This window comes from Ambystoma mexicanum, chromosome 10 (genome assembly GCF_040938575.1).
Source record: "Ambystoma mexicanum isolate Mex_15411 chromosome 10, UKY_AmexF1_1, whole genome shotgun sequence".
NCBI lineage: Eukaryota > Metazoa > Chordata > Amphibia > Caudata > Ambystomatidae > Ambystoma > Ambystoma mexicanum.
The window spans coordinates 1440734584-1440757124 of record NC_090932.1 but is presented as its reverse complement, the minus strand read 5'-3'; the positions used below and the strand labels follow the sequence as shown (position 1 = coordinate 1440757124).

The 22541-nt window shown below is 46.0% G+C and overlaps 1 protein-coding gene across 8 annotated transcripts in view; it reads right to left on the bottom strand.

The window, feature by feature from the left end:
• The window catches only part of HECTD4 (HECT domain E3 ubiquitin protein ligase 4), a 4298785-nt gene that overhangs the window by 1928892 nt on the left and 2347352 nt on the right, over positions 1 to 22541 (bottom strand). The window lies entirely within an intron of this gene.

Sequence of the window (22541 nt, the reverse complement as noted above, 5' to 3'; positions counted from 1 at the left end):
TGAGTGAAATATCCTTTCCTAGTTCAACTCCTTTGATTTGGCACAAACACAGTGAAGTAAGAGGACAAAACAACGTGTTGAAAGTAATTTGATTCTGAAAATGAAGGAGAGTGGCCAGAGAAAGTTTACTTATGTAAGGGAGGATCTTGTACAAACCTTTGGGAAAACTCCAACTAAATATCTGAGAGGTATCAGGGAATCCTGGAAGGAAGAAAATGTTAAATCACAAAACATTGGTGACTGGTGCCAAGAGAAATGCTTGGATTTGACGAAACATGGATCGATTTCAGGATTGTTTATCCTCATGATGTTCGAGAACATTTTGGGTGCTTGTCCCAGACATCAGCATTTTGTTGGCTCTAAAGGGATACACCCCAAACCTCCAGTTGGGGTTGCAGACAGAGTAAAGAAGGGACAAGGACCCCCACAGAAGTAAGAGGTGCTTCAGAAACAGCAGTAATACAAACAATTCTCTCATGCCCCCAAAGCAGGTGGGGGTGAGTCACGGGTGGGCAAGCCCCACAACAGTAGCAGACTCAACTCAAGACAGTTGGAGGTACTGAGACTGTGGGGATCCTATGAATCAAAGGAAGAACCTCACTCCACATTGAAGGTTCCAAGCCCTAGTGGTAAGGGAGCACACACTGCCCACCTAGTCTGAAAGGGGCTTCAAAGGCACCCTTCCCAGATAGTCAGTGTCCCCCCCCTTGTGGCTTTGGGTACATCATCTCATGGTCTTCAAAGAGATTCCCAAGAACTCCCATCAATGTTACCAGATGATTGTCTATCAGGGGCAAAAGAACCTATGCTTCGATTCACCCTGTATCAGGTCGTAGACAATCCACTTCTCATTCCAAGGGACCTAGGAAATGTTCCCCTTATTGCCAAATGTACTAGCTAGTGGACCCCCACAGAGTTTTTTTACTACCTAGTGACAGTCCAATTTCATCAGAAGATAGACACTATTCCGGAGAGAGTACAGGACAATGTTCTTACAAATGTTTTGCAAGAGAATTGATTCGTAGCCATGCGATACCCCAGAGTTATAGGGGCTGTGATCACGCAGTCACAAGTCTGGAAGAAGCAGCTTGCTTCAGAGTTCTTTCCTGCACTGAAGGGGATGTGCAAAATTTCTATACGAAGCCAAGCTGGTGCTGAATAGTTTGAAACATGCCTTGCAGATGGATGAACTCTTGCAAGAATACGGTAAGGGAACATGCAGGTGTTAGCAGGCCTGACCTCACTAGCATGTCCGAGAAACCAGAGATGTTTGTCGAAGGAGGCTTTGACTGGAATACTTCTGTTGGGGGGAAGAGTGTTAAATATCTGCAAAAGTAGGTCCAGGCCCAATCTAAAGAGGAAACCTCTGGGAGAAACAGTATTTCCTAGAAGGATGGCTTCCTTTATAGAGAGCAAAAAAACCTGAGATAAGAGGTAGGTTGTGCCCCAAGCACTTATTCCTGATCCAGTTCACCTAGGTGCTGCCCTTGGCAGGACATCTCAGAAGAACTACAGAGAGGATAACCCTCACAGTAGTGAGTACACTGCTCGACAAAACACTGCTCACATTTATTTTGCTTGAATTTTACCACCAAAATGTCAATGGTGGGATGGGGTCAAGCAATATTGATGAAGGGGGAGTGGGGGTGGATGGGGATACAAAAGATAGAGGGACTCCAGCGGGTCTTGAACAAAATGAAAACAAAGAAAAAGCAAAATAGCAGTTTTATTTTTAGCGCAATAGACATTCATCACCCCTTCAAGTGTCTAGTGTGTTATCAGTGGGGCAACAAGGTCCTTGTAATGGAACCTACAAAGCCCAGGGAAGAAAGTTATGTCAGCTAGTCCCCTCACTGTCATTAAGTAGATATGGAGAGTCAAGATGTGGTCAACATGAGACCCCATGAGGAGGCCCAGAGAGGCTTCAATAGAAACCATTTGAATCCTTACCTTAGGCATGAGAAAAAGTGGAAGGAGTAGGTGAGCATCTCTGCACCTACCGGGTACACAGTAGAAGCCTTGTTTCTTTGGGTTGGTGGCCTTGCGATTCCCACAAGGGTTTTCCCAGAGGACCCAGGTGGCTTCACTCTTACTATTTCAGCAGCCTTCGGGCGTTGCCCATTCCTGTCCATGGGCCTTAGTTCTCAGACAGCCTCTGACTCTAGCCTGCCACTTGACACTGACTTTTCCTAATCTTTGGCGCCACGTCCACAGTCCACTTTCCACTCCTACATTCTATTTGGCTCACTTGGTTTGGCCAACACAGGATATTTTTTCCTGTTTCCCCTCCGCCGCGTCTTTATCCCACTATTTGCCCTCTTGACTTGGCCAACACAAGTTTCTTCTTTTCTACCTCGCCTCACCAAAGCACAACTCTCACTCATGAATGCTGTCCTATGATACAACAGGCCAGGAGACGTACGCCCCAGATGTTGATAGGATCAACAAGGGCTTTGTTGCCGGGTTCTTTTCCCATTAGCTGCCCTTTAGTGTGCACCATGTTCGTGGTTCAGGCAGGTGTTGTGCATGAACTTGGCTCGAAGTCACACATAGCCTGTTGGCCATGCTGGAAGCAGCTGTGCTTTCATGGTGTGTGAGGGGTCAGAAATGAGAGGTGGACACAAAGTTGCAATATTCTCATTGTCAGACATTGTTATTAAACAGAAATAGGTTGGATAAACGCCTCTCTGACCCCATTGTTTCTCCGGTACTTTCTCCTTTCCTCCCAGCTCACTCTCTCCACCCCTCAGGCCAGGCCTACTCCAGCACTGCTACCTACCTTCTCGTTTATCTGACCCATGAAGCATGTGTCAGTTGAGGCTTTCGCCGCCACTTTCTCAGCCCCTCACCCTCCTCCTTCAGATGACTCACACGCTGACACAGCCCGTTCTATGCTCCACTTAGCTATATCTGATACTCTTGCTGTTCTTGCACCTGTCATGAGGATCCGCTTGAAGCCCAAGCCAAGTGCAACTCCTGGTATGACTCGGACCTCCTTACCCTTAAACGCAAGTGCAGGGTGGCTGAGAGGAAATGGCTTCCTTCCCGTACATCCTCTGACAAACTGGCCTGTCGCCTAATTCAAAGGCAATACCAGCTCTCTGTCCGACACCAAGAAGAGAGCCCTCATCCAAGCCTGCATCTCTGTGGTATCCAACAACTCAACCAAACTCTTTAAAATCTGCAAGGAGCTGGCCAATCCTGCTGCAGTCTCTACCTCTCCTGTCTCCTCCCAGACCCTCTACACGGCCCTGGCCTCCCATTTCATCTCAAACTCAGGACATCCTGTCCTCTCTCTTCCTCTACTTCTCCTCCCGTTATCCCCCTCTCAACTGGCAACTCTGTGGCCACCTCTCCCCCCTCCTTCTCTGCCTTTCCGCTTTTCTCCCTAGACAAGGTTCTATGAAATCTCGTCAAAACAGGTTCTCTTCAGTTCCACTAAAGCCAGGAAGGACTGTTAGGGAGAATTCTCCTATAAGGCTAATTTCCCAAACCTAGTGAGTCCCCAGCAGCTTTGCTGGATTTTTGGGGTTTGTTTTTTTCTCCTGCTAAGAGTGAGACTCTTTCCCTCCCACTCTTAGGCATGATTTGAGGTATGTCTTTGACTTTTTGTGTGCTTATGGGCTATGGGGTCTTTTACTCCATAGGGTATCATCTGTTTTTCATGCGTGTTACACAGCACCCTCAGTGCAGTAACACAGGAGTGTCATAGTGACCCCCAAACATAGACTCCATACCCTGGGACTGACTACTGTCTGCCAGGGCATGTAAAGTCACCATTAACTTTACTAGTCCAAAATTGTGAACAGAACCAGTACAAACCATCATATTGTGGAAGTACTGGAAGGGGTTAATTCGATTGCCCCTGGGTCTGTTTTCAAGGGGGAACTGTCCAGTCCCCCCTTGTCGAGTTTCTGGCAGCTGGCAGTGGTTACCACGCAAAATATTACACCGGAATATTTCCTATGGGATTTGCCCATTGATTTTAAACGCACCACTTATTGGTGCAATGTTAAAGATACCGCCAGTTCATATTAAATCAACGGTTGGGTCTTTTCGCCAGAACTCTTTTCTAAAATGGCATTTGTGTCCGTCTCTGTAACTCCAACCAAGATCGGGCCCTTTGTTCCACTTTTTGGCCGGCTTCTCCACAGAAGCCCTCCAAATGGTGCCACTCTGTCTGGGTTCCACAGGATGTGTGGGGAGGGGAATTCGCACCCTGGACTGCGTTGCCTTAGCAACCCAAGTCACACTCTGTTCCGATTGGGCCAGTGGTGAGCCGCCCGGCTCACCACTTAGCATGTTTGAGTGACAGCTAGGCTGTTGAATGGGGGTTTTTCTGCATAAAAGCAGGGCTTTTGGGACTGGAACTTCAGAAGTCGCCACATGACCTAAGAATCTGAAGAGGGAAGAAGCTGAGCCATCTGCAACGACAACAGTACTGGTGGAGCCCTGCTGCAACGAACTCACCACTTTCCCAACGATAAGAGAAGATCTTCTGCTGGACGAGTGTTCTTCCTCTGAGCTGGTGGGATCAACCAGTTCGCCCCTTTCGCCTTCCAAAGATGTCTCTTGGTCGAATCGCCCGTGCCAAGTACCTCGGCAGACGGATAGCCACGCTTCACCACTTTGACCGCGAATAAAAGGAACGCACCTTTTAACCGACGACCTCTGCGGCTGGTTTCAGCCCTGTGCAGTACATCGACTCCAGGTTTCCTCCTCGACGAGATCCTCTCTTCCCCTGGTCGAAACAACGAACTGCATCACTGCCAGGAACAACTGCCACCGCTGGAGCTTCCCCTTTCTTTAAGGTACTGTGTTCTGCCTGGCCTCCCTTTCTACGGATTGCTAAAGGTGACCCTTAAATCCTTGGCTTTCCAACTGGGTTGGCCCCAGTCCTTCTAACTTTACTTCTTAAATCGCCCCAACCTCTTTTGAACATTCTGCAAAGACTTTTAGCGCATTTTAAACTGTGTGATCCTGGGCACATTTTGCTTTGCTCCATTTAAAGTGGGCCTGGCCTATGAACTTTGGCTCTACAGTGTATACTGCCTTTACTTCATTGCTTGGAACTTCTAAAAGTGTTGGGAACAGTTTTATTTCTATGCTCTGCCTTTTTCTCTCCCTTTAACTTAACTATTGGAGTGCCATCTAGGTTACACGCTCACATCTGTTCTAACAAATCGTGGTGTTTTAACTCTGACTTGTCTAATAGTTATCAAGGGAGGTGTCTATACTTTACCTGACTTTATTTCAACTTGCTTTTGATTTAGAGTGCTAGTGTCTTGCCTAAAGTGTGTTTTAAATAAATAATTATATACTTTTTGATACAAAGCTCTGGTCAGTGTTTGTTTGCTCTACTGTGTTTTTAGCCCTATTGTTTATACTCTATATACTGCCCTACTCTTCTTGAGAGAAGTCCGACTGCTCAGCCACAGCCACCAGGTAAATCTGGGTGGTGCGGACTGCTACCAATTGGGTTTACTGCTTACTCCTGTAGTCTTAATCTTTTTGCAGTGTTCTCTGAGGGAACTGCAAAGGATTCTGCCTAACAAGGACCACATTGACACCCTGGCCCCTGCTTTGGCTGACTTCTGCAACCACTCCTTCGCCACTGGAGTCTTCCCTTCCCCCTGAAGCACTCCCTTGAGCACCCTCGTCTTAAGAAACCGCCAGCCAACCCCTCCTGCCCTGCTAACTACTGCTCAATCTCCATCACTCCATTCCTGGGCAAACTCCTGGAAAAGCTGGCCATCTCCCAGCTTAATCTTCACACTGAATTGGTTGGTTGTCTCCATGACCATCAGTCTGGCTTCAGAGCTGCCAGAAGCACAGAAACTGCTCTCCTGAACATCCGTGAAGACCTGTTCTCCAACCTGGACTCCAATACCCCCTGTGGCCTCATCGTTCTAGATCTCTGTTCTGCCTTTGACATGGTCAACCATGCCATCCTGCTCAACCGTCTCAGGCCCTGGCTGACCTCTTTCCTCCCTGATCGAACCTCCCAGGTCCAACTTGGGTCCTTCCTCTCCTCTATCTCTATCTCTATCTCCATCCAACCTGTGGTGTTCCCCAGGGGTCTAACCTCGCTCCCTGGCTGTTCAACCAATACCTGGCACTTCTTGCCCACTGCATTGTCGCTCTCCCAACTTTCAGTGCTATGCGGACACTCAGCTCATTTTCAGGCTCCCTTCCGCCAACTCTTCCTCTCTCATCTCTGTCTGTCCGCTATGCAGGAGTGGTGTGCCGCCAACAATCTCTGCCTTAATGCCAGTAAGACAGATTCTCCTCATCAGCACACCTGCTCCCTCCTGTCCTGTCGCTCTCTGGCCGGCCTCTCTTGGTCCTCTTCCTTCTCCCACTTGTGAGGCTAAAAACCTCAGCGGCATCTTCGACCCCACTCTCTCCTAACATCTCTGATGTCACTAAGAAGTCACACTACCAGCTGCACCTCCTCAGAGGTATTCTTCCTTTCCTCTCCTTCCCCCCAGAAGCTCACTGTCTCCAGAGCTCTGGTTCTCTCTAGGCCGTACTACTGCAACAGCCTTTTTCTAAATCTGCCTGCTTCTACTCTCCGCCCTCTGCAACTCATCCAGAACAGGTCTGCAAGACTTGTCCTTGGCCTCAAGCCCAGGGATCGTATCTCTGCAGGACTGAAATCTCTGCACTGGCTCCCAGTGGCTGTGAGGATTAAGTTCAAAACCCTCTGCACTTCCCACACGGCGTTCTGGGGCCTGGGGCCTCAACACCATCTCTCTCTTCCTAAATATCTTCCATCTCGAGTTCTTCGCTCATGCGCCTCCAACTCCCTCGGGGTCTGTCGCTTCTCCAAGCAACGAGTTGGTGGTAGAGCTCTTTCTTTGGCTGGGGCCTACCTCTGGAACAGCCTCCCTGAAACTTGAAGAGAACCATCTCCGGAAGCCCATCAAGACCTTCCTCTTTGCTTCTGCTTTCTCTCCGCCTCTCCCCTGCTGAACTGACTGACTGAAACTGCACTGGTCACATGGCCACCCTCTGGTCTTGGGCCCAGGTCCCCTCCCCTGCCAGCTGCACACCTACACTGCCTCCCGGGCAACCCCTGCACTTGGGGGCTGTTTCTGTTTCCCTACACTACAGTCCCTCCAGCACTTCACACTTGATGTCTGCACTTACCACTACACTTGCCACAAGCTGTGCCGCACTTTTACCTATTGTTTTTATTTATTTTATTTATTCTTACTGCTGATCATATGTATTGCACTGCCCCCCTCCACCTTCCCCCTGCACTTTCCCTTTCCCCCCTCACATGCATTTGCGCGATCTAAATGTTACCTGGCCTAGTAAGATCATTGCCTTTGTCTTCCCTCTGTTCCCCTTCCCCGCTTACCTCGTCGAGCCTTGAAACACTTGTGTATAGGCGCATTATAAATGCCATATCATATCCTAAGGAAGTCTAATCTGGACATCACACTAGAAACTAACAACTAAAGTGTACAAGGAAATATCTCGTTTTTATTTCCTTTATTGTGTTTGGTTGAAAAAAAAATATATCTAGCAATAGGCAAGATAAAAAAGGTACTTTAAGCAAACCATATTCCATTCATATAACCATGTCCCAATGATTAAAATGCATTCGACAACACCATAAGAACATTTCTCATCCTAATTAAAAACAAAAAACACAGGAAATGTCCGACTAGTTTGTATGTTTAGTTAAAAGGGTTTATAACCAATATATAAAGATAAATCCATGTTCCCCAACGAGAAACCCTTGGTTCCAGAGGGTGGTTCCTTTCTCTTTGATATTTAGATACAATGGCAACTTTCGAACAAAAGTTTCTTGATTCCTTATACTGGATTCACAAAGTTACTATAATCATAAAAGTTCTTATTCACATAATAAATTCCACAATAAGCTTTCTCTTGTATTTTAGCGGATTATCTGGGGTACTCTGTTACCAGGAATCCTCTTGTGAGCTTTTCTGAACTCTTGGTACATTCTCCTGCCAGGTATCTTGGCACAGTGTTAAACCTCTTTATATAACTCCAAGTGCCTGATGTATCAACCTACTAGGACTTCTTGCATGTGCTTCTTGATTTCCCTGGTATACGTCCCTACCAGGTATTTTGTGACATGGTTAAACTTTCTTCTACAATCTTGGGTGCAACCCCTGGTATACTCCCCTGCCAGGAATCCTTGTACGAGTTCATCAGATTACAAGGTATGCTCGTCTGCCAGGTATCTTCACACAGTTTTAGACTTTTCCTTACAGCTTTGGTGAATTGCTTGGTATACCCCACAGTCAGTTCTCCAGATCCCCTGGTGTACTCTCCTGCCGGTACCTTCTCACAGTTTTAAAGTTCTATACAGTTTCAAAATGCCTGGTATATTTGGTTTCAAGGACTTCTTATTAGTTTCACTATGCCACAGTCGCATCAACTTTGTTGTACTTGCTCCAGCATCCCCGCATATTGACATTTCATGCATAGATATTCGTTCAGGTTTTGCTGTTGTAGTTTATCTGGTCAGTATTCAAATATTCTTATTGGGCATTGTTTCAACATTAGGTCTTGCCTGTATTGGCTTTAGTACTTTGCCTCGTCTGCCTTCAAAACATTCACATACATATTCTGCTTTCACATGCTGATGCTGTGTTCAGAGTGCCCCGAGGTCCCCAGCAACTTTAAGTGGATTCACCGGGTCTTCTTTGCGTCTCTGATGTGGTGCGTGTCTTGGAGGGATGATTCAATTGTCCGTTCTCCAGCTGCAAGTGTGCGAACGCCCCTCTAGCTGACCACGTGGCTCTGCGTTTACAGGTCGGCTTGCCTCTTCGTTCAGGGTATGGAATTGCTGTCCTTTCAAATGGCCTGCCACCTGGGAGCTTCTGCTTTGCTCCCAATTCCTCCGGGACCTTCTGTGCTTGTCTGCATCGTCTCTCTGCCCAGCACCAGCAGCCTTCTGAGATTGTGTGTGCTTAGCCTCGGTGAGCCTCCAGATGGGGCCCCAACGTCCTCTCCTGCACTCTCTCTTCCCACAGTGTAGCCTCTAAATTTAAAGGGCAGTGCACTTCAGGATTTTAAAAACAACTGGTCTGCTTGTTGTTCTTTGAACGCTTGTCAATCTGCATTAACTCTTTCCTAATCTTCGTCTCAGTGTTTGAGTCTTTATCAGAGCTGGAGTCTATGCATATTAGATTTCTGACACGTTGTTCAGAGGTTTTAGACAGCAAATATCAGAAACAGGAAATATTGTGTTGTGTATGTTTGAGGTAAAACTGGGATTTTGACTAACGTGACAAAAAGGAAGGGGCTTCTGGCTTTTACAATAGGGGGAGTTTGTAGGATGACAACAAGCCATCAAGAACATGGGTATTATAAGGTCTTCGAGAGGAAGGGGAGAATACTGCATCTCGTAGGATGGAGCCACCACCTCCCCACCAACAGATGTCTCCTCCCATGTGATCCTCCCCCATATATACACTGCCAGGGTCAGGATCAGATAGCGACTGCCATCCCCTGGCCACTTGGGAGGAGGTCACTGCTGGGAATCAGTGATGATCCCACCAGATTAATCACAGGTGGCTCACGGACTTGGAACTTTGGCTTTCCCACACTTGTGAGTTTCTCTGCTCGCTGCCAGTGACACTGCAGAATATGAGTGCTTGTTGCATGGCATTATGGTGTCTGCTGTAGTGGTCTGTTTGGCTCTGGGGCAGATGCTAGGCCAGAGTTTGTGCACTCGGCATATGCCGATCTCACAATCCTGCTTCCCGCTTGGACCTATGGCCGAGTGCCCAACTATGTGAAAAATCACCTGCTAATGCAGTGGGTTTATAAAGCACAGATTATGGGCTCAATTGTTTACCTGATTACATAGTCTGTGCACTAGGATTAAGGATGCAGTCTTGCTTTCACCAGCCATAAAATATATTTTCCCCTGACCGACCTGTGGCATTTTTCTTAATTTAGGCATCAACTACCTTAGAACCTATGATTGCCAAATTTGGAGGCACCAGCTTTGACTCTCAGGGTCCTCTGCTCTGGAACGTACTACTGGCTGCTATACGCCAAATACAGAATTATCTATTTAAAAAGGCTATAAAGACTCACCTTTTCAACACAGAGTAAACCTTTGACTTCCTTTCACTTCTTCTGGCCAGTCTTTTTATGTTCTGTTTGTCTTGTTCTCATTTTCTGTGCTCCCCGAGGCCCATGGACATGTGGCACGCAACAAGAATTAAAATAAATTAACTCTATCCCTAAATCGACATAGGAAGGTCACTGAGATTTTCATTATACCACCTCAGTGGGTTGTATAACGGAGTGGGTGGCTGTCCCAGCCTAGGTCCCCAAGTCCCTTCTCTACAGGTAAAACCAGGTGACATGGACACCCCTGAAAAACAAAAGAGGTGTTGGCTGGGAAGTTCTGAATTATTCCTAACCTCTGGCAAAGCTCTGGGCAACCCACAGACCTGTTGTACTTCAGCCTGCCAATCCATAGCAGAAAGGGGAAAGACAATATGCAAATCAGACCTGGTCCCTCCCCGAAAATGGCAGTCCGGCCCGACTGCTTTATCACATTCCTTTTACATGAGTATAAGCAACGCAAGACATGTCTAGGCCCCACTGGGCATCATCAGTGAAGTGCAGCTTTTGTCTCCAGGCCCAAGGACTCGCGTCTGGGCATACCCGTCCCACTTGGGGTGAGTACAGTAAACCAAAAGAGGTGATCGCCGGAAGGTTGCATTAACCAACAGTGCCAAGTGGAAAGCTGCATTCTCCACTCATAATAGCTTGTACTAATGCACAGTAATCTTCTTTGTCACTCAAAATGCACCTGTTGCTTTTCAAAAGCTAGTGTACCCTGCAAACACTGGGTTGGAGTCACTTTAAAGGAGGGCCGGGGACGCCTACACAATCAGGAACAGGGGAACTAACAATTATTATACAAACAGAGTTTGTGTTCCTGTTGGATTTTGTAAGAAAAATTGCTTCGCTTGTTTGAATCTCACTCTTAATGTGAATGTATTGGGGAACCTCAAAATGCTTCTCATTTCAAACAAACCCGATATTGGTCTCAAGAGTATCACACATTTAATTACCACAGTTATTCAGAAAAGAACAATACAGAAATGAAGTACAAGAATCTATCCACTTCCGGTAGGTGCCATATTACAAAACAACAAATATATAGGTTAAACGTGCAGAAAGCCAATTGTGAAAAAAAAATTCTTAGAGAAATCATCATAATATAAAGCAAAGTCCTTCTTATGAGTTTCTTTAAAAAGTTGTGGTTTTAGGAATAGGTTACATCCCATTTGAAAGAAAAGGCTCTGTACGGTTCACAGCGACCATAGGTGTGTATTACATGGGTCTAGTCATTTTGTATAAATTCATCTGGACCATTAGTTTGTGCAGCCAAAGTCTATGTTGATTTGAAAAGGACTATAAATCTTATATAACCTGGGTCAACATCTTAGAACATTTCGGCACCCAACAATCGAGCAACTTCCTCAGGACCAACAAGTGATTCAAAGGGACCCTGTTTGTTAGAAAATGAATCAGGTACGATAACCTGCCGCACATATAATTTAGTGGTTACCATATCAAGGAAAAAGAGGGGCCTCACCAGCCAGATGTCCCAGCATAAGGAAACTGGAGATGAACTTCTTATAAAGGTAAATACCTTTTGCTTATCGTAGGTTATCTGCAATGTAGTACAGATGATATAAACATAGGTAATTTATATCATGGGTTTACAAAGGATATTGGCGCTTACTTGTAGATCTCACTCAAATGATTGCACATTGCATTACATACCTGTACATTCTTATTTGTTAAATTGGAAATATGGAGTATTGTGAAGGAAACAAATCTAGGGAGGGCAGACCAAGTGTGTATTAATAATTGTAAACAAGAAGATAGTGTGTTAAGAGCAGTGGACTAGTGTGATAGTGGTAAATGTTCAAAACTGTCTTACCTTCTATTACATTGAACGTTCCATCTGAGTGGATGGTTAAGAATGTTAAACCTTTCTCAAAGGAGTCTAAATGAAATATTTTTTGCTGCAAAAAATCACAGACACATCATGTAGCACATCACCAACGCTACTGTGATGATGTGTCAAAATGTGCAAATTGGAGTAAAGCTGTGAGCCCCCTCCCTAAAGGTTCTCCCGCCTGGAAGATAAACAAAGAATGAGACACCTTCACAGAATAGATAGTCGCCTAGATTCATTTATTTTGCATCAAACAAAACACCGGAGTCGAGAGAGGCGACCACAGTTGTTTCGCTAAGGCTCTCTCGCTTACTTACAATATTTTGGTCGTTCTATGCAGGTTATTAGCTGCAATAACATGATCCGTAAATAACACAGGGTCCTTGAAAGGTAACTTCACTGACCGGGTGAACAGAAAGTTGAGTAATTATAGTGAAATACAAACAACCATGCAGGGGGAGGCACAACATTTGTTCTTTTCTATCCTGAGCTTGAGCTCAGGGGGGGGGGAGGGTCAACACCTGCTGGTATTTGTGTGTGCTATTTTGACTGCAAGCTATTTCCTAGCTTGAGAGCCATGCCTGCAACTTAAAACACATACACATAGGTCCTTTGGGATTTTGCTAGACTGTTGTGTGACACTTGAACTAGGAGAACTTATGTTTATTTAACATATATATTTCCACATCACATCATGATGTAATGATGTGTTAGTTTGCGCCATTTTGCCACAAAAGCTATTGGCAACTGCCAACACACACAAAAAAAGTTACAAACGTAAATAAATACATAACTGGTGATATTTGGAATAAAGTTCGTGCAAGATAAATTCCTGGTATTTGTTAGTGTAAAATGGTATTGTAAAATGGGAACAGATGAGGCAAACAATCTGTGATAGGTATTTGCATGTAGTGGATCCACCATGCCTCCTTGTGTAACAAAAGCGGTTATGGATTTGCAACTGGAAGTGGCCGCACCTATTACTCAAAAAGATATATCGTCGGGTGAATGGTTGTGTTCCACATAGTGTTGAACCAATGTCACATTTACATTTTTGCATCTTATTCTGGATCAATGTTTTGCAATGTGTGTGAACTGCTCATTTGGCCAACATACCTTTTTTTGAAAGGTTATTCAATGCAGTATACTACTTTTGTAATTAGTAATCTTCTTCAGAAACCATTGTCTGTCAAACTTGAAAATATTCCTTTATTTGGTAAATTTAAAAAACGAATATTGCGTGCAGAGAAAATGGTTAACCAGTGGTCCCAGGTTCCATATGGTTGGTTTGTTGCTAGTTCTGAGGTACTCAGAGCAGATCAATCCCAGAAGTGTTTTGCTCTTTTAAGGGCAAACAAGGAGGTCTTCATTGGTAGGCTGAGTCTTACAAGAGTCCAATATTTGCAATGATTATTTTCAGGTCCACAGACAAAAGGTGGTCACACATGTCATTCTTTGACTTCTTTCCTGTTTATGCTGAGGGCTTAACAGGGCTTCCTTGGGGCTATATCTAGCTCTCTTACGTGAGTGACCAATAGCTTTCTGGGGGTAACCCCATTGTGCTCTCATATCAAGAACTTTAGTGTTTTATTTGGAAGTCTGCTAGTGTGGTGCAATTCCTCCTTATTGTGAAGTGCTGGCCAAATTGAAAATTGTCTTGCAAGTTTTGTGGGTTCTAACTATTATAGCACAGTTTGGTGTTTCTGTCAGTTGGCTTTCTCAACACAGTGTATGAAATTTGCCACCAATATTTTTACTGGTCAGATATGTAGTGTTTGTTATATTCATTAATGAATTGTACATTGCAGTTACACGTATTTAGCCAATATGAAAATAGGTCTACATATTCAATGTCACCATGCCATATCATGGATGCATCGCTTTCAGATCTTGATATTAGCTAGTCTTTCAGAGCTTGTAATGTTATTGTATACATTTTTGGCCTGTTTGGACAGAGATGATAGCTCTTTCAGGACACATTTTTCAAAGGTAACAAAACACTGGGAAGTTGATTGTCAAGGGGCATAAAAGATGATTTGCGTCTTTATCTTAGAAAATTGGATTCTTACAAAAAAGCCTGGAGTGTAACTTTGCAGAGAAATGTATACTTTCAACCTTGATTGAACCAATCTTTAGGGTTTGTGGATACAGAGGAAAGACCCTGTAAGATGGATAGTTAAGCTTGTGTCAGTTCCTGATTAGAGAGGTTAATACTACTTGCTCATATGTATGAATTATCATTGGTATGCCCTCCTGCAAGTTTGAAAGATTCCCGGTGAGCCCTGGTTGGGGAATTCTGGATAATGAGAGCACCATTGCAAGTCTCCGGAAACTCTCTCAGAGACCAATGGAAGGTCTGAGGTTTGTCCTTGAAACTGTGACCACTATACCAACCTCATGCGCAGGTAGATGTCTGGCACCACTGAGATGCAGCAGGCCATAAGAGCTAGCAATCGCAGAAAAGCCAATGCTGGAATTGTCGTCTGTGGATGTACCTGGACAATCTTGTAGATATTTCCTGAGGCGCGAAACCCCGACCCAGGTGAGTGTACAAGACTGTCCCGATAAATCACAGGGACTGATATGGTGAAATCGGAGATTTTTTGAAGTTCTGAGAGAAACCCAAGCCAAGGTGTGCTAAAGCCAGATCTGACAAGCCAGTCATCCATGTAGGCAAAGACTTGAATGCCTTCCCTCCTGAGTCGAGACGCCACTACTGTTAGAAAACCCTGGGTGCCAAAAAAACATGAGGGAGAATCTTGAAGTAGAAATGACAGTTCCCCACTTTAAATCCCAGGGACTTCTTGCGCTTCTAGTGGATAATCACATGAAGTAAGCATCCTGAGATCCAGGGTGATTAGCCAGTTGTTCACGTCGTCCAGGGACTGGAGGATCTAGGGCACATTGACCATCTTGAACTTGTCCTTGCGCAAGTACAAGTTCAGAAGCCACAGATCCCGGATGGGTCTCAGACCTCCGTCCTTCTTTGGTACCAGAAAGTAAGTAAGTTAAATACCAACACCTGCATCATTCCGAACAGGGTACCAGCGCTATCGCCCCTTTTGCCAGACGTTTACATTGGTGACATGGGGGGTGGTCTGGAGGGCGAGAGCCAAAAGGGAGGCAGTATCCGTGTTTGTAGGACCTTTAAGGCCCAGACGCCTGAGATGGTAGTTTTCTATTCCTCGCCAAACAGGGATATTTGACCACCCACGGGGGGCAGATGGCAGACGTTCTCTGCAGAGAGGCTTTGAGCCAGGGGTTGCAGTGGGCAAAGTGGTAGTTGATACACCTCCCCTAGCTCCTCCTACCCCAGCCCCTGTAGGGAAGGTGCTGACCTTGTCTGCTCGAAGATGCTTGATGTCTACCTCTTTGGGCATAAGTGGGGAAGGGGCTAAAACCCGTTCCCCTGGCCGCCAGGCTTGCAGGTCACTGTTTCTGTACTGCCAGCCTAAGTGACTGGTCTATATTATAAGAAGTTTAGAACTGCTAAAGCAAATGTTGCCAGAGAAGTTCATGCCATTGAAGAGCATGTTCAGTTGTTTCTCTTGGACAACAGTAGCAAAGCCTGACGCTCTTTGCCAAAAGAAACTTCGCAAGACTGTGCTGGTGGCCATTGTCCTTGCAGTCTGCGATGTCCACAATAGACTGTAGTACTGACGGGAGACTTTTTTGCTGTCCTTGCTGAGGGCCTAAAAACCTTCCCACATCTCCCCTACAGGGATCTGCTCCAACACCTATGCCATGACTGACCATAGGCCAAAGTAAAACATGGCTAGAGTGCAAGAGGCTGTTGACACACCAGAGACCAAGGCTCAACAATCTTCCTACCCCATGTGTCCAGTCTCTTGCTCTCCCTGTCGAGGGGCAAAGAAGGAAAAGGTGTAGTCTTAAGCTTCAAACCCTTGTGTACGAGCACGATACAAATAAAATATCACAGCAGCCTGTACCACGAAATTCTCTGAGGAAGCATGGGCAGAAAGGAACATGGGGCTCGTGGGTGCCGGCCTGTGCTTCTTACCTAGGTTTTGGTCCACCATGAGAACTGAATTTTGTTTGGCCCATTGTTCCATCATTGGCCCCTACGCGGCCTGATTGAAAGGTAATAAAGTATAATTTCTAGGACCCTCGACCAGGATGTCAGTCAGGTCATACTGTACCTTTGGACATAAAGGAGCCGAAAGCCTTAAGGTGTCGACCAATGTCACCATCAAGTGACGTATGGCTTGCCAGAGGGGGCAGCAGAGAGCACGCCTACCTCTGGTAAGGTGTCCAGGTCACTTGCCTCCTGCAAGTCGGCTGCCAAGTCCACCAAGTCAACTTGTTCCCTGGAAAACTCCTCTGGGAAGTCTCTCACTTACCTTGGGTGGAAGGGCTCCAGCTTGCAAGGTAACGGATCCCCTTCCTCATAAACATCATCTAAGTGGGACATGTATGTTCTTCTGGGGACCGGGAGAAACTCTTTTGTGACACCGGCACTGCTGGCATCCGTCATCGCCGACGGCACCGCTAGAGAGGAACCTGATGTCCGGGATCTACTTCTGGAGATGGAACAGTGTGCCCTTTTGCCATGGAATTGTTGCATCTCAATGCGGATGTCCCTGTCGGCTTGTCCAAGTACAGTGGGAACCACCGGCGTCACGGCCACTGCCGTGGCTTCTGGCGTTGGTCCCAGAGCCGCCGGGGATTTGGTGAAGATGTTGAGCTTCGTCAGCCTGAACGCCTCCCATTCTCCTGGGGGAAGAGGACTGGGTGTGGAAAGTTACCTGTGGGGCATCTTTCTCTCATTGGTCCATAGAGTAGTGGCTCCTCTTCTTCGAGGACGAAGAATGATGCCGCGAAGAACCGCTACAGATCTCCATCTCATGCAGTGCTGTTTTTTCTTTTGGTCCTTTTGGATTGGGGACTGTTCAACGCTGCCGTGGTTTGCACAAGGCGACTACAAACGAGTCAGCTTATCTTTATCCTGGTGGAGGAAGGTGAAATGTTTAGCTTCACACGCTCGAAGCGCCTTAGGATGCATCGACTAACATGATGAGCAACCCTGCGCATCGAGGCCTTCACCAAGGCAATAAAGGCAAAAGCTGTGCGGATTCGGAATGGATATTTGATGCCTGCAATCCACACACCGTCTAAACCAAAACACCTCGTTGGATTCCGTATCATGATGAATTAATTAGGTAACGGGGCGCAATCTCTATATATACTAGCCCTGATGCCCATTCTGGCACATGGCACACAGTGCTGCCAGACAGAGCCGACGAGGAGCCATGCTGGGTCCCCGGGTGGGGGAAAGATTTTCAGAAGAGCAGCTGCACTGGGAGATGGATATCATAGTTGAGGAAAGAGTTCATTTGAAACAGGTTTACCAATCCCTTCAGGAATTGCATCACAGTAGTAACTGCAAAATAGGAGTCTTACTTGGGCAGCAATTTGAATACACACATCACAGCCAAGCAAACTTGTCCCAGTAGATAACTGAAAGCACTGCCTGGCCAAATTAGGCAAAAAAGAAAAAGAAAGGATACACCTGTGGATGTGTGTACACCACCATTCAAAAGGGGATTCTCTTTTTATTCAAGTGTTGTTTGCTCCTTTTCTAGGAATAACCTTGAGTTAGCAAAAAGAGAGGGGCACCAACATTTAGCCTCATCCGTTCCTTGTGATGTTAGCCCCAGCTCTTATACTCCTGGTGGGATCATTTTCAGCTGGGCTACAAACCTTTAATCGGGCCATCAGGTATCCATCTTCACCGGTTTCATCTTGGGGATCTTAGATGATTGACGATTCAAGCCCCTGGGCACCAGATCCAATAAACCCCTCATAGGAAAGATAGCTGCACTTACTCTGGTCGTTATGCCATGCTGTTTTCATCAAAACTACTGCTGTGAGTGGACGTTCCCCTTCCCGTGGGCTGCTAAAAATAAGGTACGTTGTGGTCAACATCACTAGCAAAACTGATTACCTATTTGGGGTCAACTATCCAGCCTTGGTGAGAACTATTTGGAAAGACAGATTGCTGGGGTGCCCTGCGTCTATCATGGTTGGGGAAAATGGCAATAATGAAAATAAAAATCCTCCCACGCTTTCTATACCTTTTTCAGTCAATTCCTGTCTCCAGTGCTAGGGGGAAAGTGAGAACCTGGGACGCTATGTTGCTATTCTTTATGGAATGGGGCTCTCCTAGGGTTAACAAGACCATGAAATATGCTGTTAGGGACTCAGGGGGAACTCTCATTTCCCAAGCTCTGGGACTACTATAGAACCTCACAAATTCTCCCGCTTATTGACTGGGTGCAAAAAGACTCTGAGAAGCTCTGGGTTGGTATTGAGCAGGCCGTAGCGAGGCGTCATCTCTGGATGCAAATGTGGCTAACTCGCTGAGCCAGGGCGCAAAGCCTTTATTTGAACGCTGTAATGAAAACTTCTCTTGGGCTTGGGATAGCGTCGGAAAGGAGGGAGGCACCAGCACCTTCCCCTGCCCGTTTACCCCATTTCTCCATAACGAAGACTTCATACCTGGGAAACTGACAAGGGTTTCCTACGGTAGGCGGACGGAGGGTTGAGTAAGCTTGGAGATTTATTCTCCAAGGTGAAAATCTGTACATTCATGGACTGCAACGAGGAGGGAGGCCTTGAGGAAACCGACAGATTTTGATACATGCAGGCAAGACACTGCACCCTTCAGCCCCTCAATGTGGGGTTGGCAATTTGAGCAGGTGTTCCAAGAGCCTGCAGATGTCAAAGGGCTCATCTCTAAAATATGTAAGTCAATTTGGTACCCCATGGGGTTGGGGCGTCGATCATACTGTGATGGGTGGGAGCGAGACCTGGGCACCGGCGTTCCCCCTATAAGATTGGGAAAGGAGCTACAGGGGTAACGGGATTTCGCTATGTCCATGCCTGCGAGAAACTAGACATAAGATTTTGACACAATGGTACAAAAGCCTGGCCCGCCTGCATCGTATTAACCCGAACAATGACAGGTTATGTTCGAGGGGATGTGGTCTTGACGGCACACTTTTGCATATCTTGTGGGGGTGCCCGCTGAGACAAAGCTTTTGCATTGAGGTGCACTACACGCTCAAAGAGATTCTACATCTAGACATTCCAGATAGCCCTCTACCTCTGCTGTGTGTTTTGGGACTCAAAAACACTGTGCAGCAAGATGGCACCACGGCAGATCTCAGGCTCTAAACCCATCTTCTGTTGTCAGCTGCACTTTCGGTCCTCCATTTTTGGAGGAAATCAGAACCCCTAACAGTCGGTGTGTGACTAGATAAATTCTGGAACATAATGGCAATGGAGAAACTGTCAGCTAACATGAAAGACTCCTTGTCGACATTCATGGGTACCTGGACTCCTTTCTTAACCTATATGCAAAAAGACTACAATGCCATATGATGCTCAGTGAGACTAAGGGCTCTGAACTTGGTTGACCTACCTAGATGGCGAAACCCCATGTTTTATGTTTTGTGCGTTATGCTATTTGATCCATCTGCTGTAATGTTTGAAATGCTCAAAATATCCTTTTACTTGGGATGGGGTGGGAAAGGAGGGAGGGTTTTTTACTAAAAAGTTATGATATTTGCATGTTCAAAACCAGTTCAATACGGGGGCTGGTTCGATTAAAAACACAAAATCTTGTTTTAATAAATAAATACAGCTGCAAGTACTTACACCTGGATCCTGGGTGGGTGATTATTCAAGATACTCAACCTTAGAGCAAGCTTTTTGGTGGCAGGTCTCAACCGCGTTTTGCCATTGATTTACATTACAGTTTCTCCTGCTTTGCGGCATATTCTTTCGGGGCTTCTAGTTCTGCAAACAACTTCTACAGGGCCAGAATTAACGTGGAAGGTTTGTATTGTCCTTGGGGGCCTTTAAGACTATTTGTCTTGCAGGTTAAAATGTCTGCTTCCCTTTTCTTTGGGTGCTCACCACCTGGTGTAGGACCAACCATATATAACAAGCTAACAAAGGTGGTATGTGTCTTTAGTACTAGGTGGTCTGGCTCCTTTGTTTTTCCCCTGTCCCACCCCCATTCGTGGATGCTGATTTATGATAGTAGAGCATAAAAATAGTGGGTTGAGGAGAGTCTTAAAACACATTTACTTGTTTTATAATATGTTTGCATTCATCCATACTGTTTATTATGTGGAAAATACTTATTTGTCCTGATCGAAGTGTAACACAATACATGTACATATTTGTTCAGTAAATCAGCTGGTGTATTTTCTAGAGAGAAGTGTGTACCTTTCTGTCAGCTTGCTACGGCCATCTGACAGTTAAGACTAGTGGCGCTGTCCATGTTACCTACCTTTAAGAAAGGGTTGGCTTCCCTTTCTTATCAGGTGAGCTAGCCACCCATTGAGGTCAGTGGTTGCATATCTTTCAACCAAGGTGTTAGGGAGAATTCTCCTTTTAGGCTGAATTTCCTAACCTAGTGAGTCCTCCAGCAGCTTTGCCTGGATTTTTGGGGTTTATTTTTTCTCCTGCCAAGAGTGAGACTCTTTTACCCTCACTCTTGGGCATGATTTGAGTGAGTTTCTTTGACTCTAGATGTGTTTAATGGGCTATGGGGTCTTTTACACCATAGGGCTTCATGTGATTTTGTGATGTGTGTTACACAGCACCCTCAGTGCAGTAACACAGGGGTGTCATAGTGACCCCCCCAAAATACACTCCATACCCTGGGACTGACTACTGTCTCCCAGGGCATGTAAAGTCACCATTGACTTTACTAGTCTCAAATTCTGAACAGAACCAGTACAAACCATCATATTGTGGACGTACTGGCCGGGGTAATTCGATTGCCCCAGGGTCTGTAAGTCGAGGGGGCACGTCTCTGTCCTCCCTGATCGAGTTTTGGCTGGTGGCAGTGGATACTACTTTTTATATTCGACCGCGAATATATCTATGGGATTTCCCATTGTTCGAGGCTACCAACTTTAATTATTTAATTCCTATAGCCTCGAACATACCGCTGGTTTATTTATTTAATATTAATTCTCTGGTTGGTATTTTTGCCACAACTCGGTTCTAAAATGGCATTTGTGTTCGCTTCTGTGACTCCAACCCAAGTTGAGCCCTTTGTTCCACTTTTTAGCGGGCTTCTCCACAGAAGCCTTCCAAACTGGTGCCACTCTGTCTGGGGTACTTAGGAGGGGTGGAGGGGGATTTAGGCACCCTGGACTGAGTTGCCTAGGCAACTCAAGTCGCACTCCATCCTGATTGGCCCAAGTGGTGAGCCGGCCGGCTCACCACTTAAGCCTGTTTGAGTGACAGCTAGGCTGAGTGAATGGGGGTTTTCTGCATAAAAGCAGTGCTTTGGGGACTGGAACTTTAGAAGTCGCCACAGGACCTAAGAATCCGACGAGGGAGAAGCTGAGTAGACCTGCTGCGACGACACCACCGGTGGAGCCCTGCTGAACCGTCTCGCCACTTTGCCCAACGACAGAGGAGATCTCCAGCCCGGAGAGTCTTCTTCCTTCGACTGGTGGGGATAACCAGTCTGCTTCCTTTTTCGCTTCCTGGAGCATCTCGTGGCCGCCATGCCTGTGCCAAGCACCCCGGCAACCGGGATACCACGTTTAACCACTACCGCGAATCAAAGGGTAGTACATTTAACCGGAAAACTCTGCGGCTGGTTTCTTCCCTAGCAGTGCAACCACCTTCATCTTTCCTCCACGTCGAGATCTTCTCTTCCTCTGGACGACGCTGCGACTTGCACCCGCTGCCAGGAACAACTGCCCCCGCTGGAGGATCCTTTCTACTTAAGGTACCATGTTACGCCTGGCTTCCCTTGCAACCGACTGTACGGGGTAGATTTAGGCCCTGGCTTTCAAACCTGGGTTAGCCTGGGACACCCTGGCTAAACTTTTCTGAGCCTAACTAAAACCTTTCTGAACTCGCTGCAAAGACTTAAGCCTGTGTGATCTTGGGTGCATTTGTGCCCTGCTCTCTCCAAGAGTGGGCCCGGCCTATGGACTTTGTCTCACAAGTAACTTTTGACTTTCCTGCCTTGCTTAAGAGTTCCTAAGTATTAGTGTGGTGTATTTACCTACATTCTGCTTTTTTTCCTCCCTTTTTCGTTAACTTATTGGAGTGCCATCTATAGTTAAGCGCTCACCTCTGTCTGGAAATAAGTGGTGTTAACTAAGACTTGTCTGATAAGGAATAAGGGATGTATATATAATAATAGTAACTGTGTTTAGAGTGATTTACAATAATAGTGCTGGAGTGTTTCAATAAGTGTGTTTTTAAATAAATAATAATATACCTTGATACCAAAGCTCTGGTCAGTGTTTGCTTGTGCTATTGTATCTGAGTGCCTATTGTGTATACTTTACATACTGCCTAACTCTTCTTGAGGGAAGTATGACTGCTCAGCCACAGCTACCAGGTAACTCTGGGTGGTACAGACTGCTACCAAGTGGGTTTACTGCCAACACTTGTAGTCCTAAATCTTTTGCACTGGTCCCCAAGGGAACTGCACAGGTTTCTGCCTAACACAAGGGTTGTACAAAAACTGGTTTAGCAGTCAGCATGGTAACCTTACCAC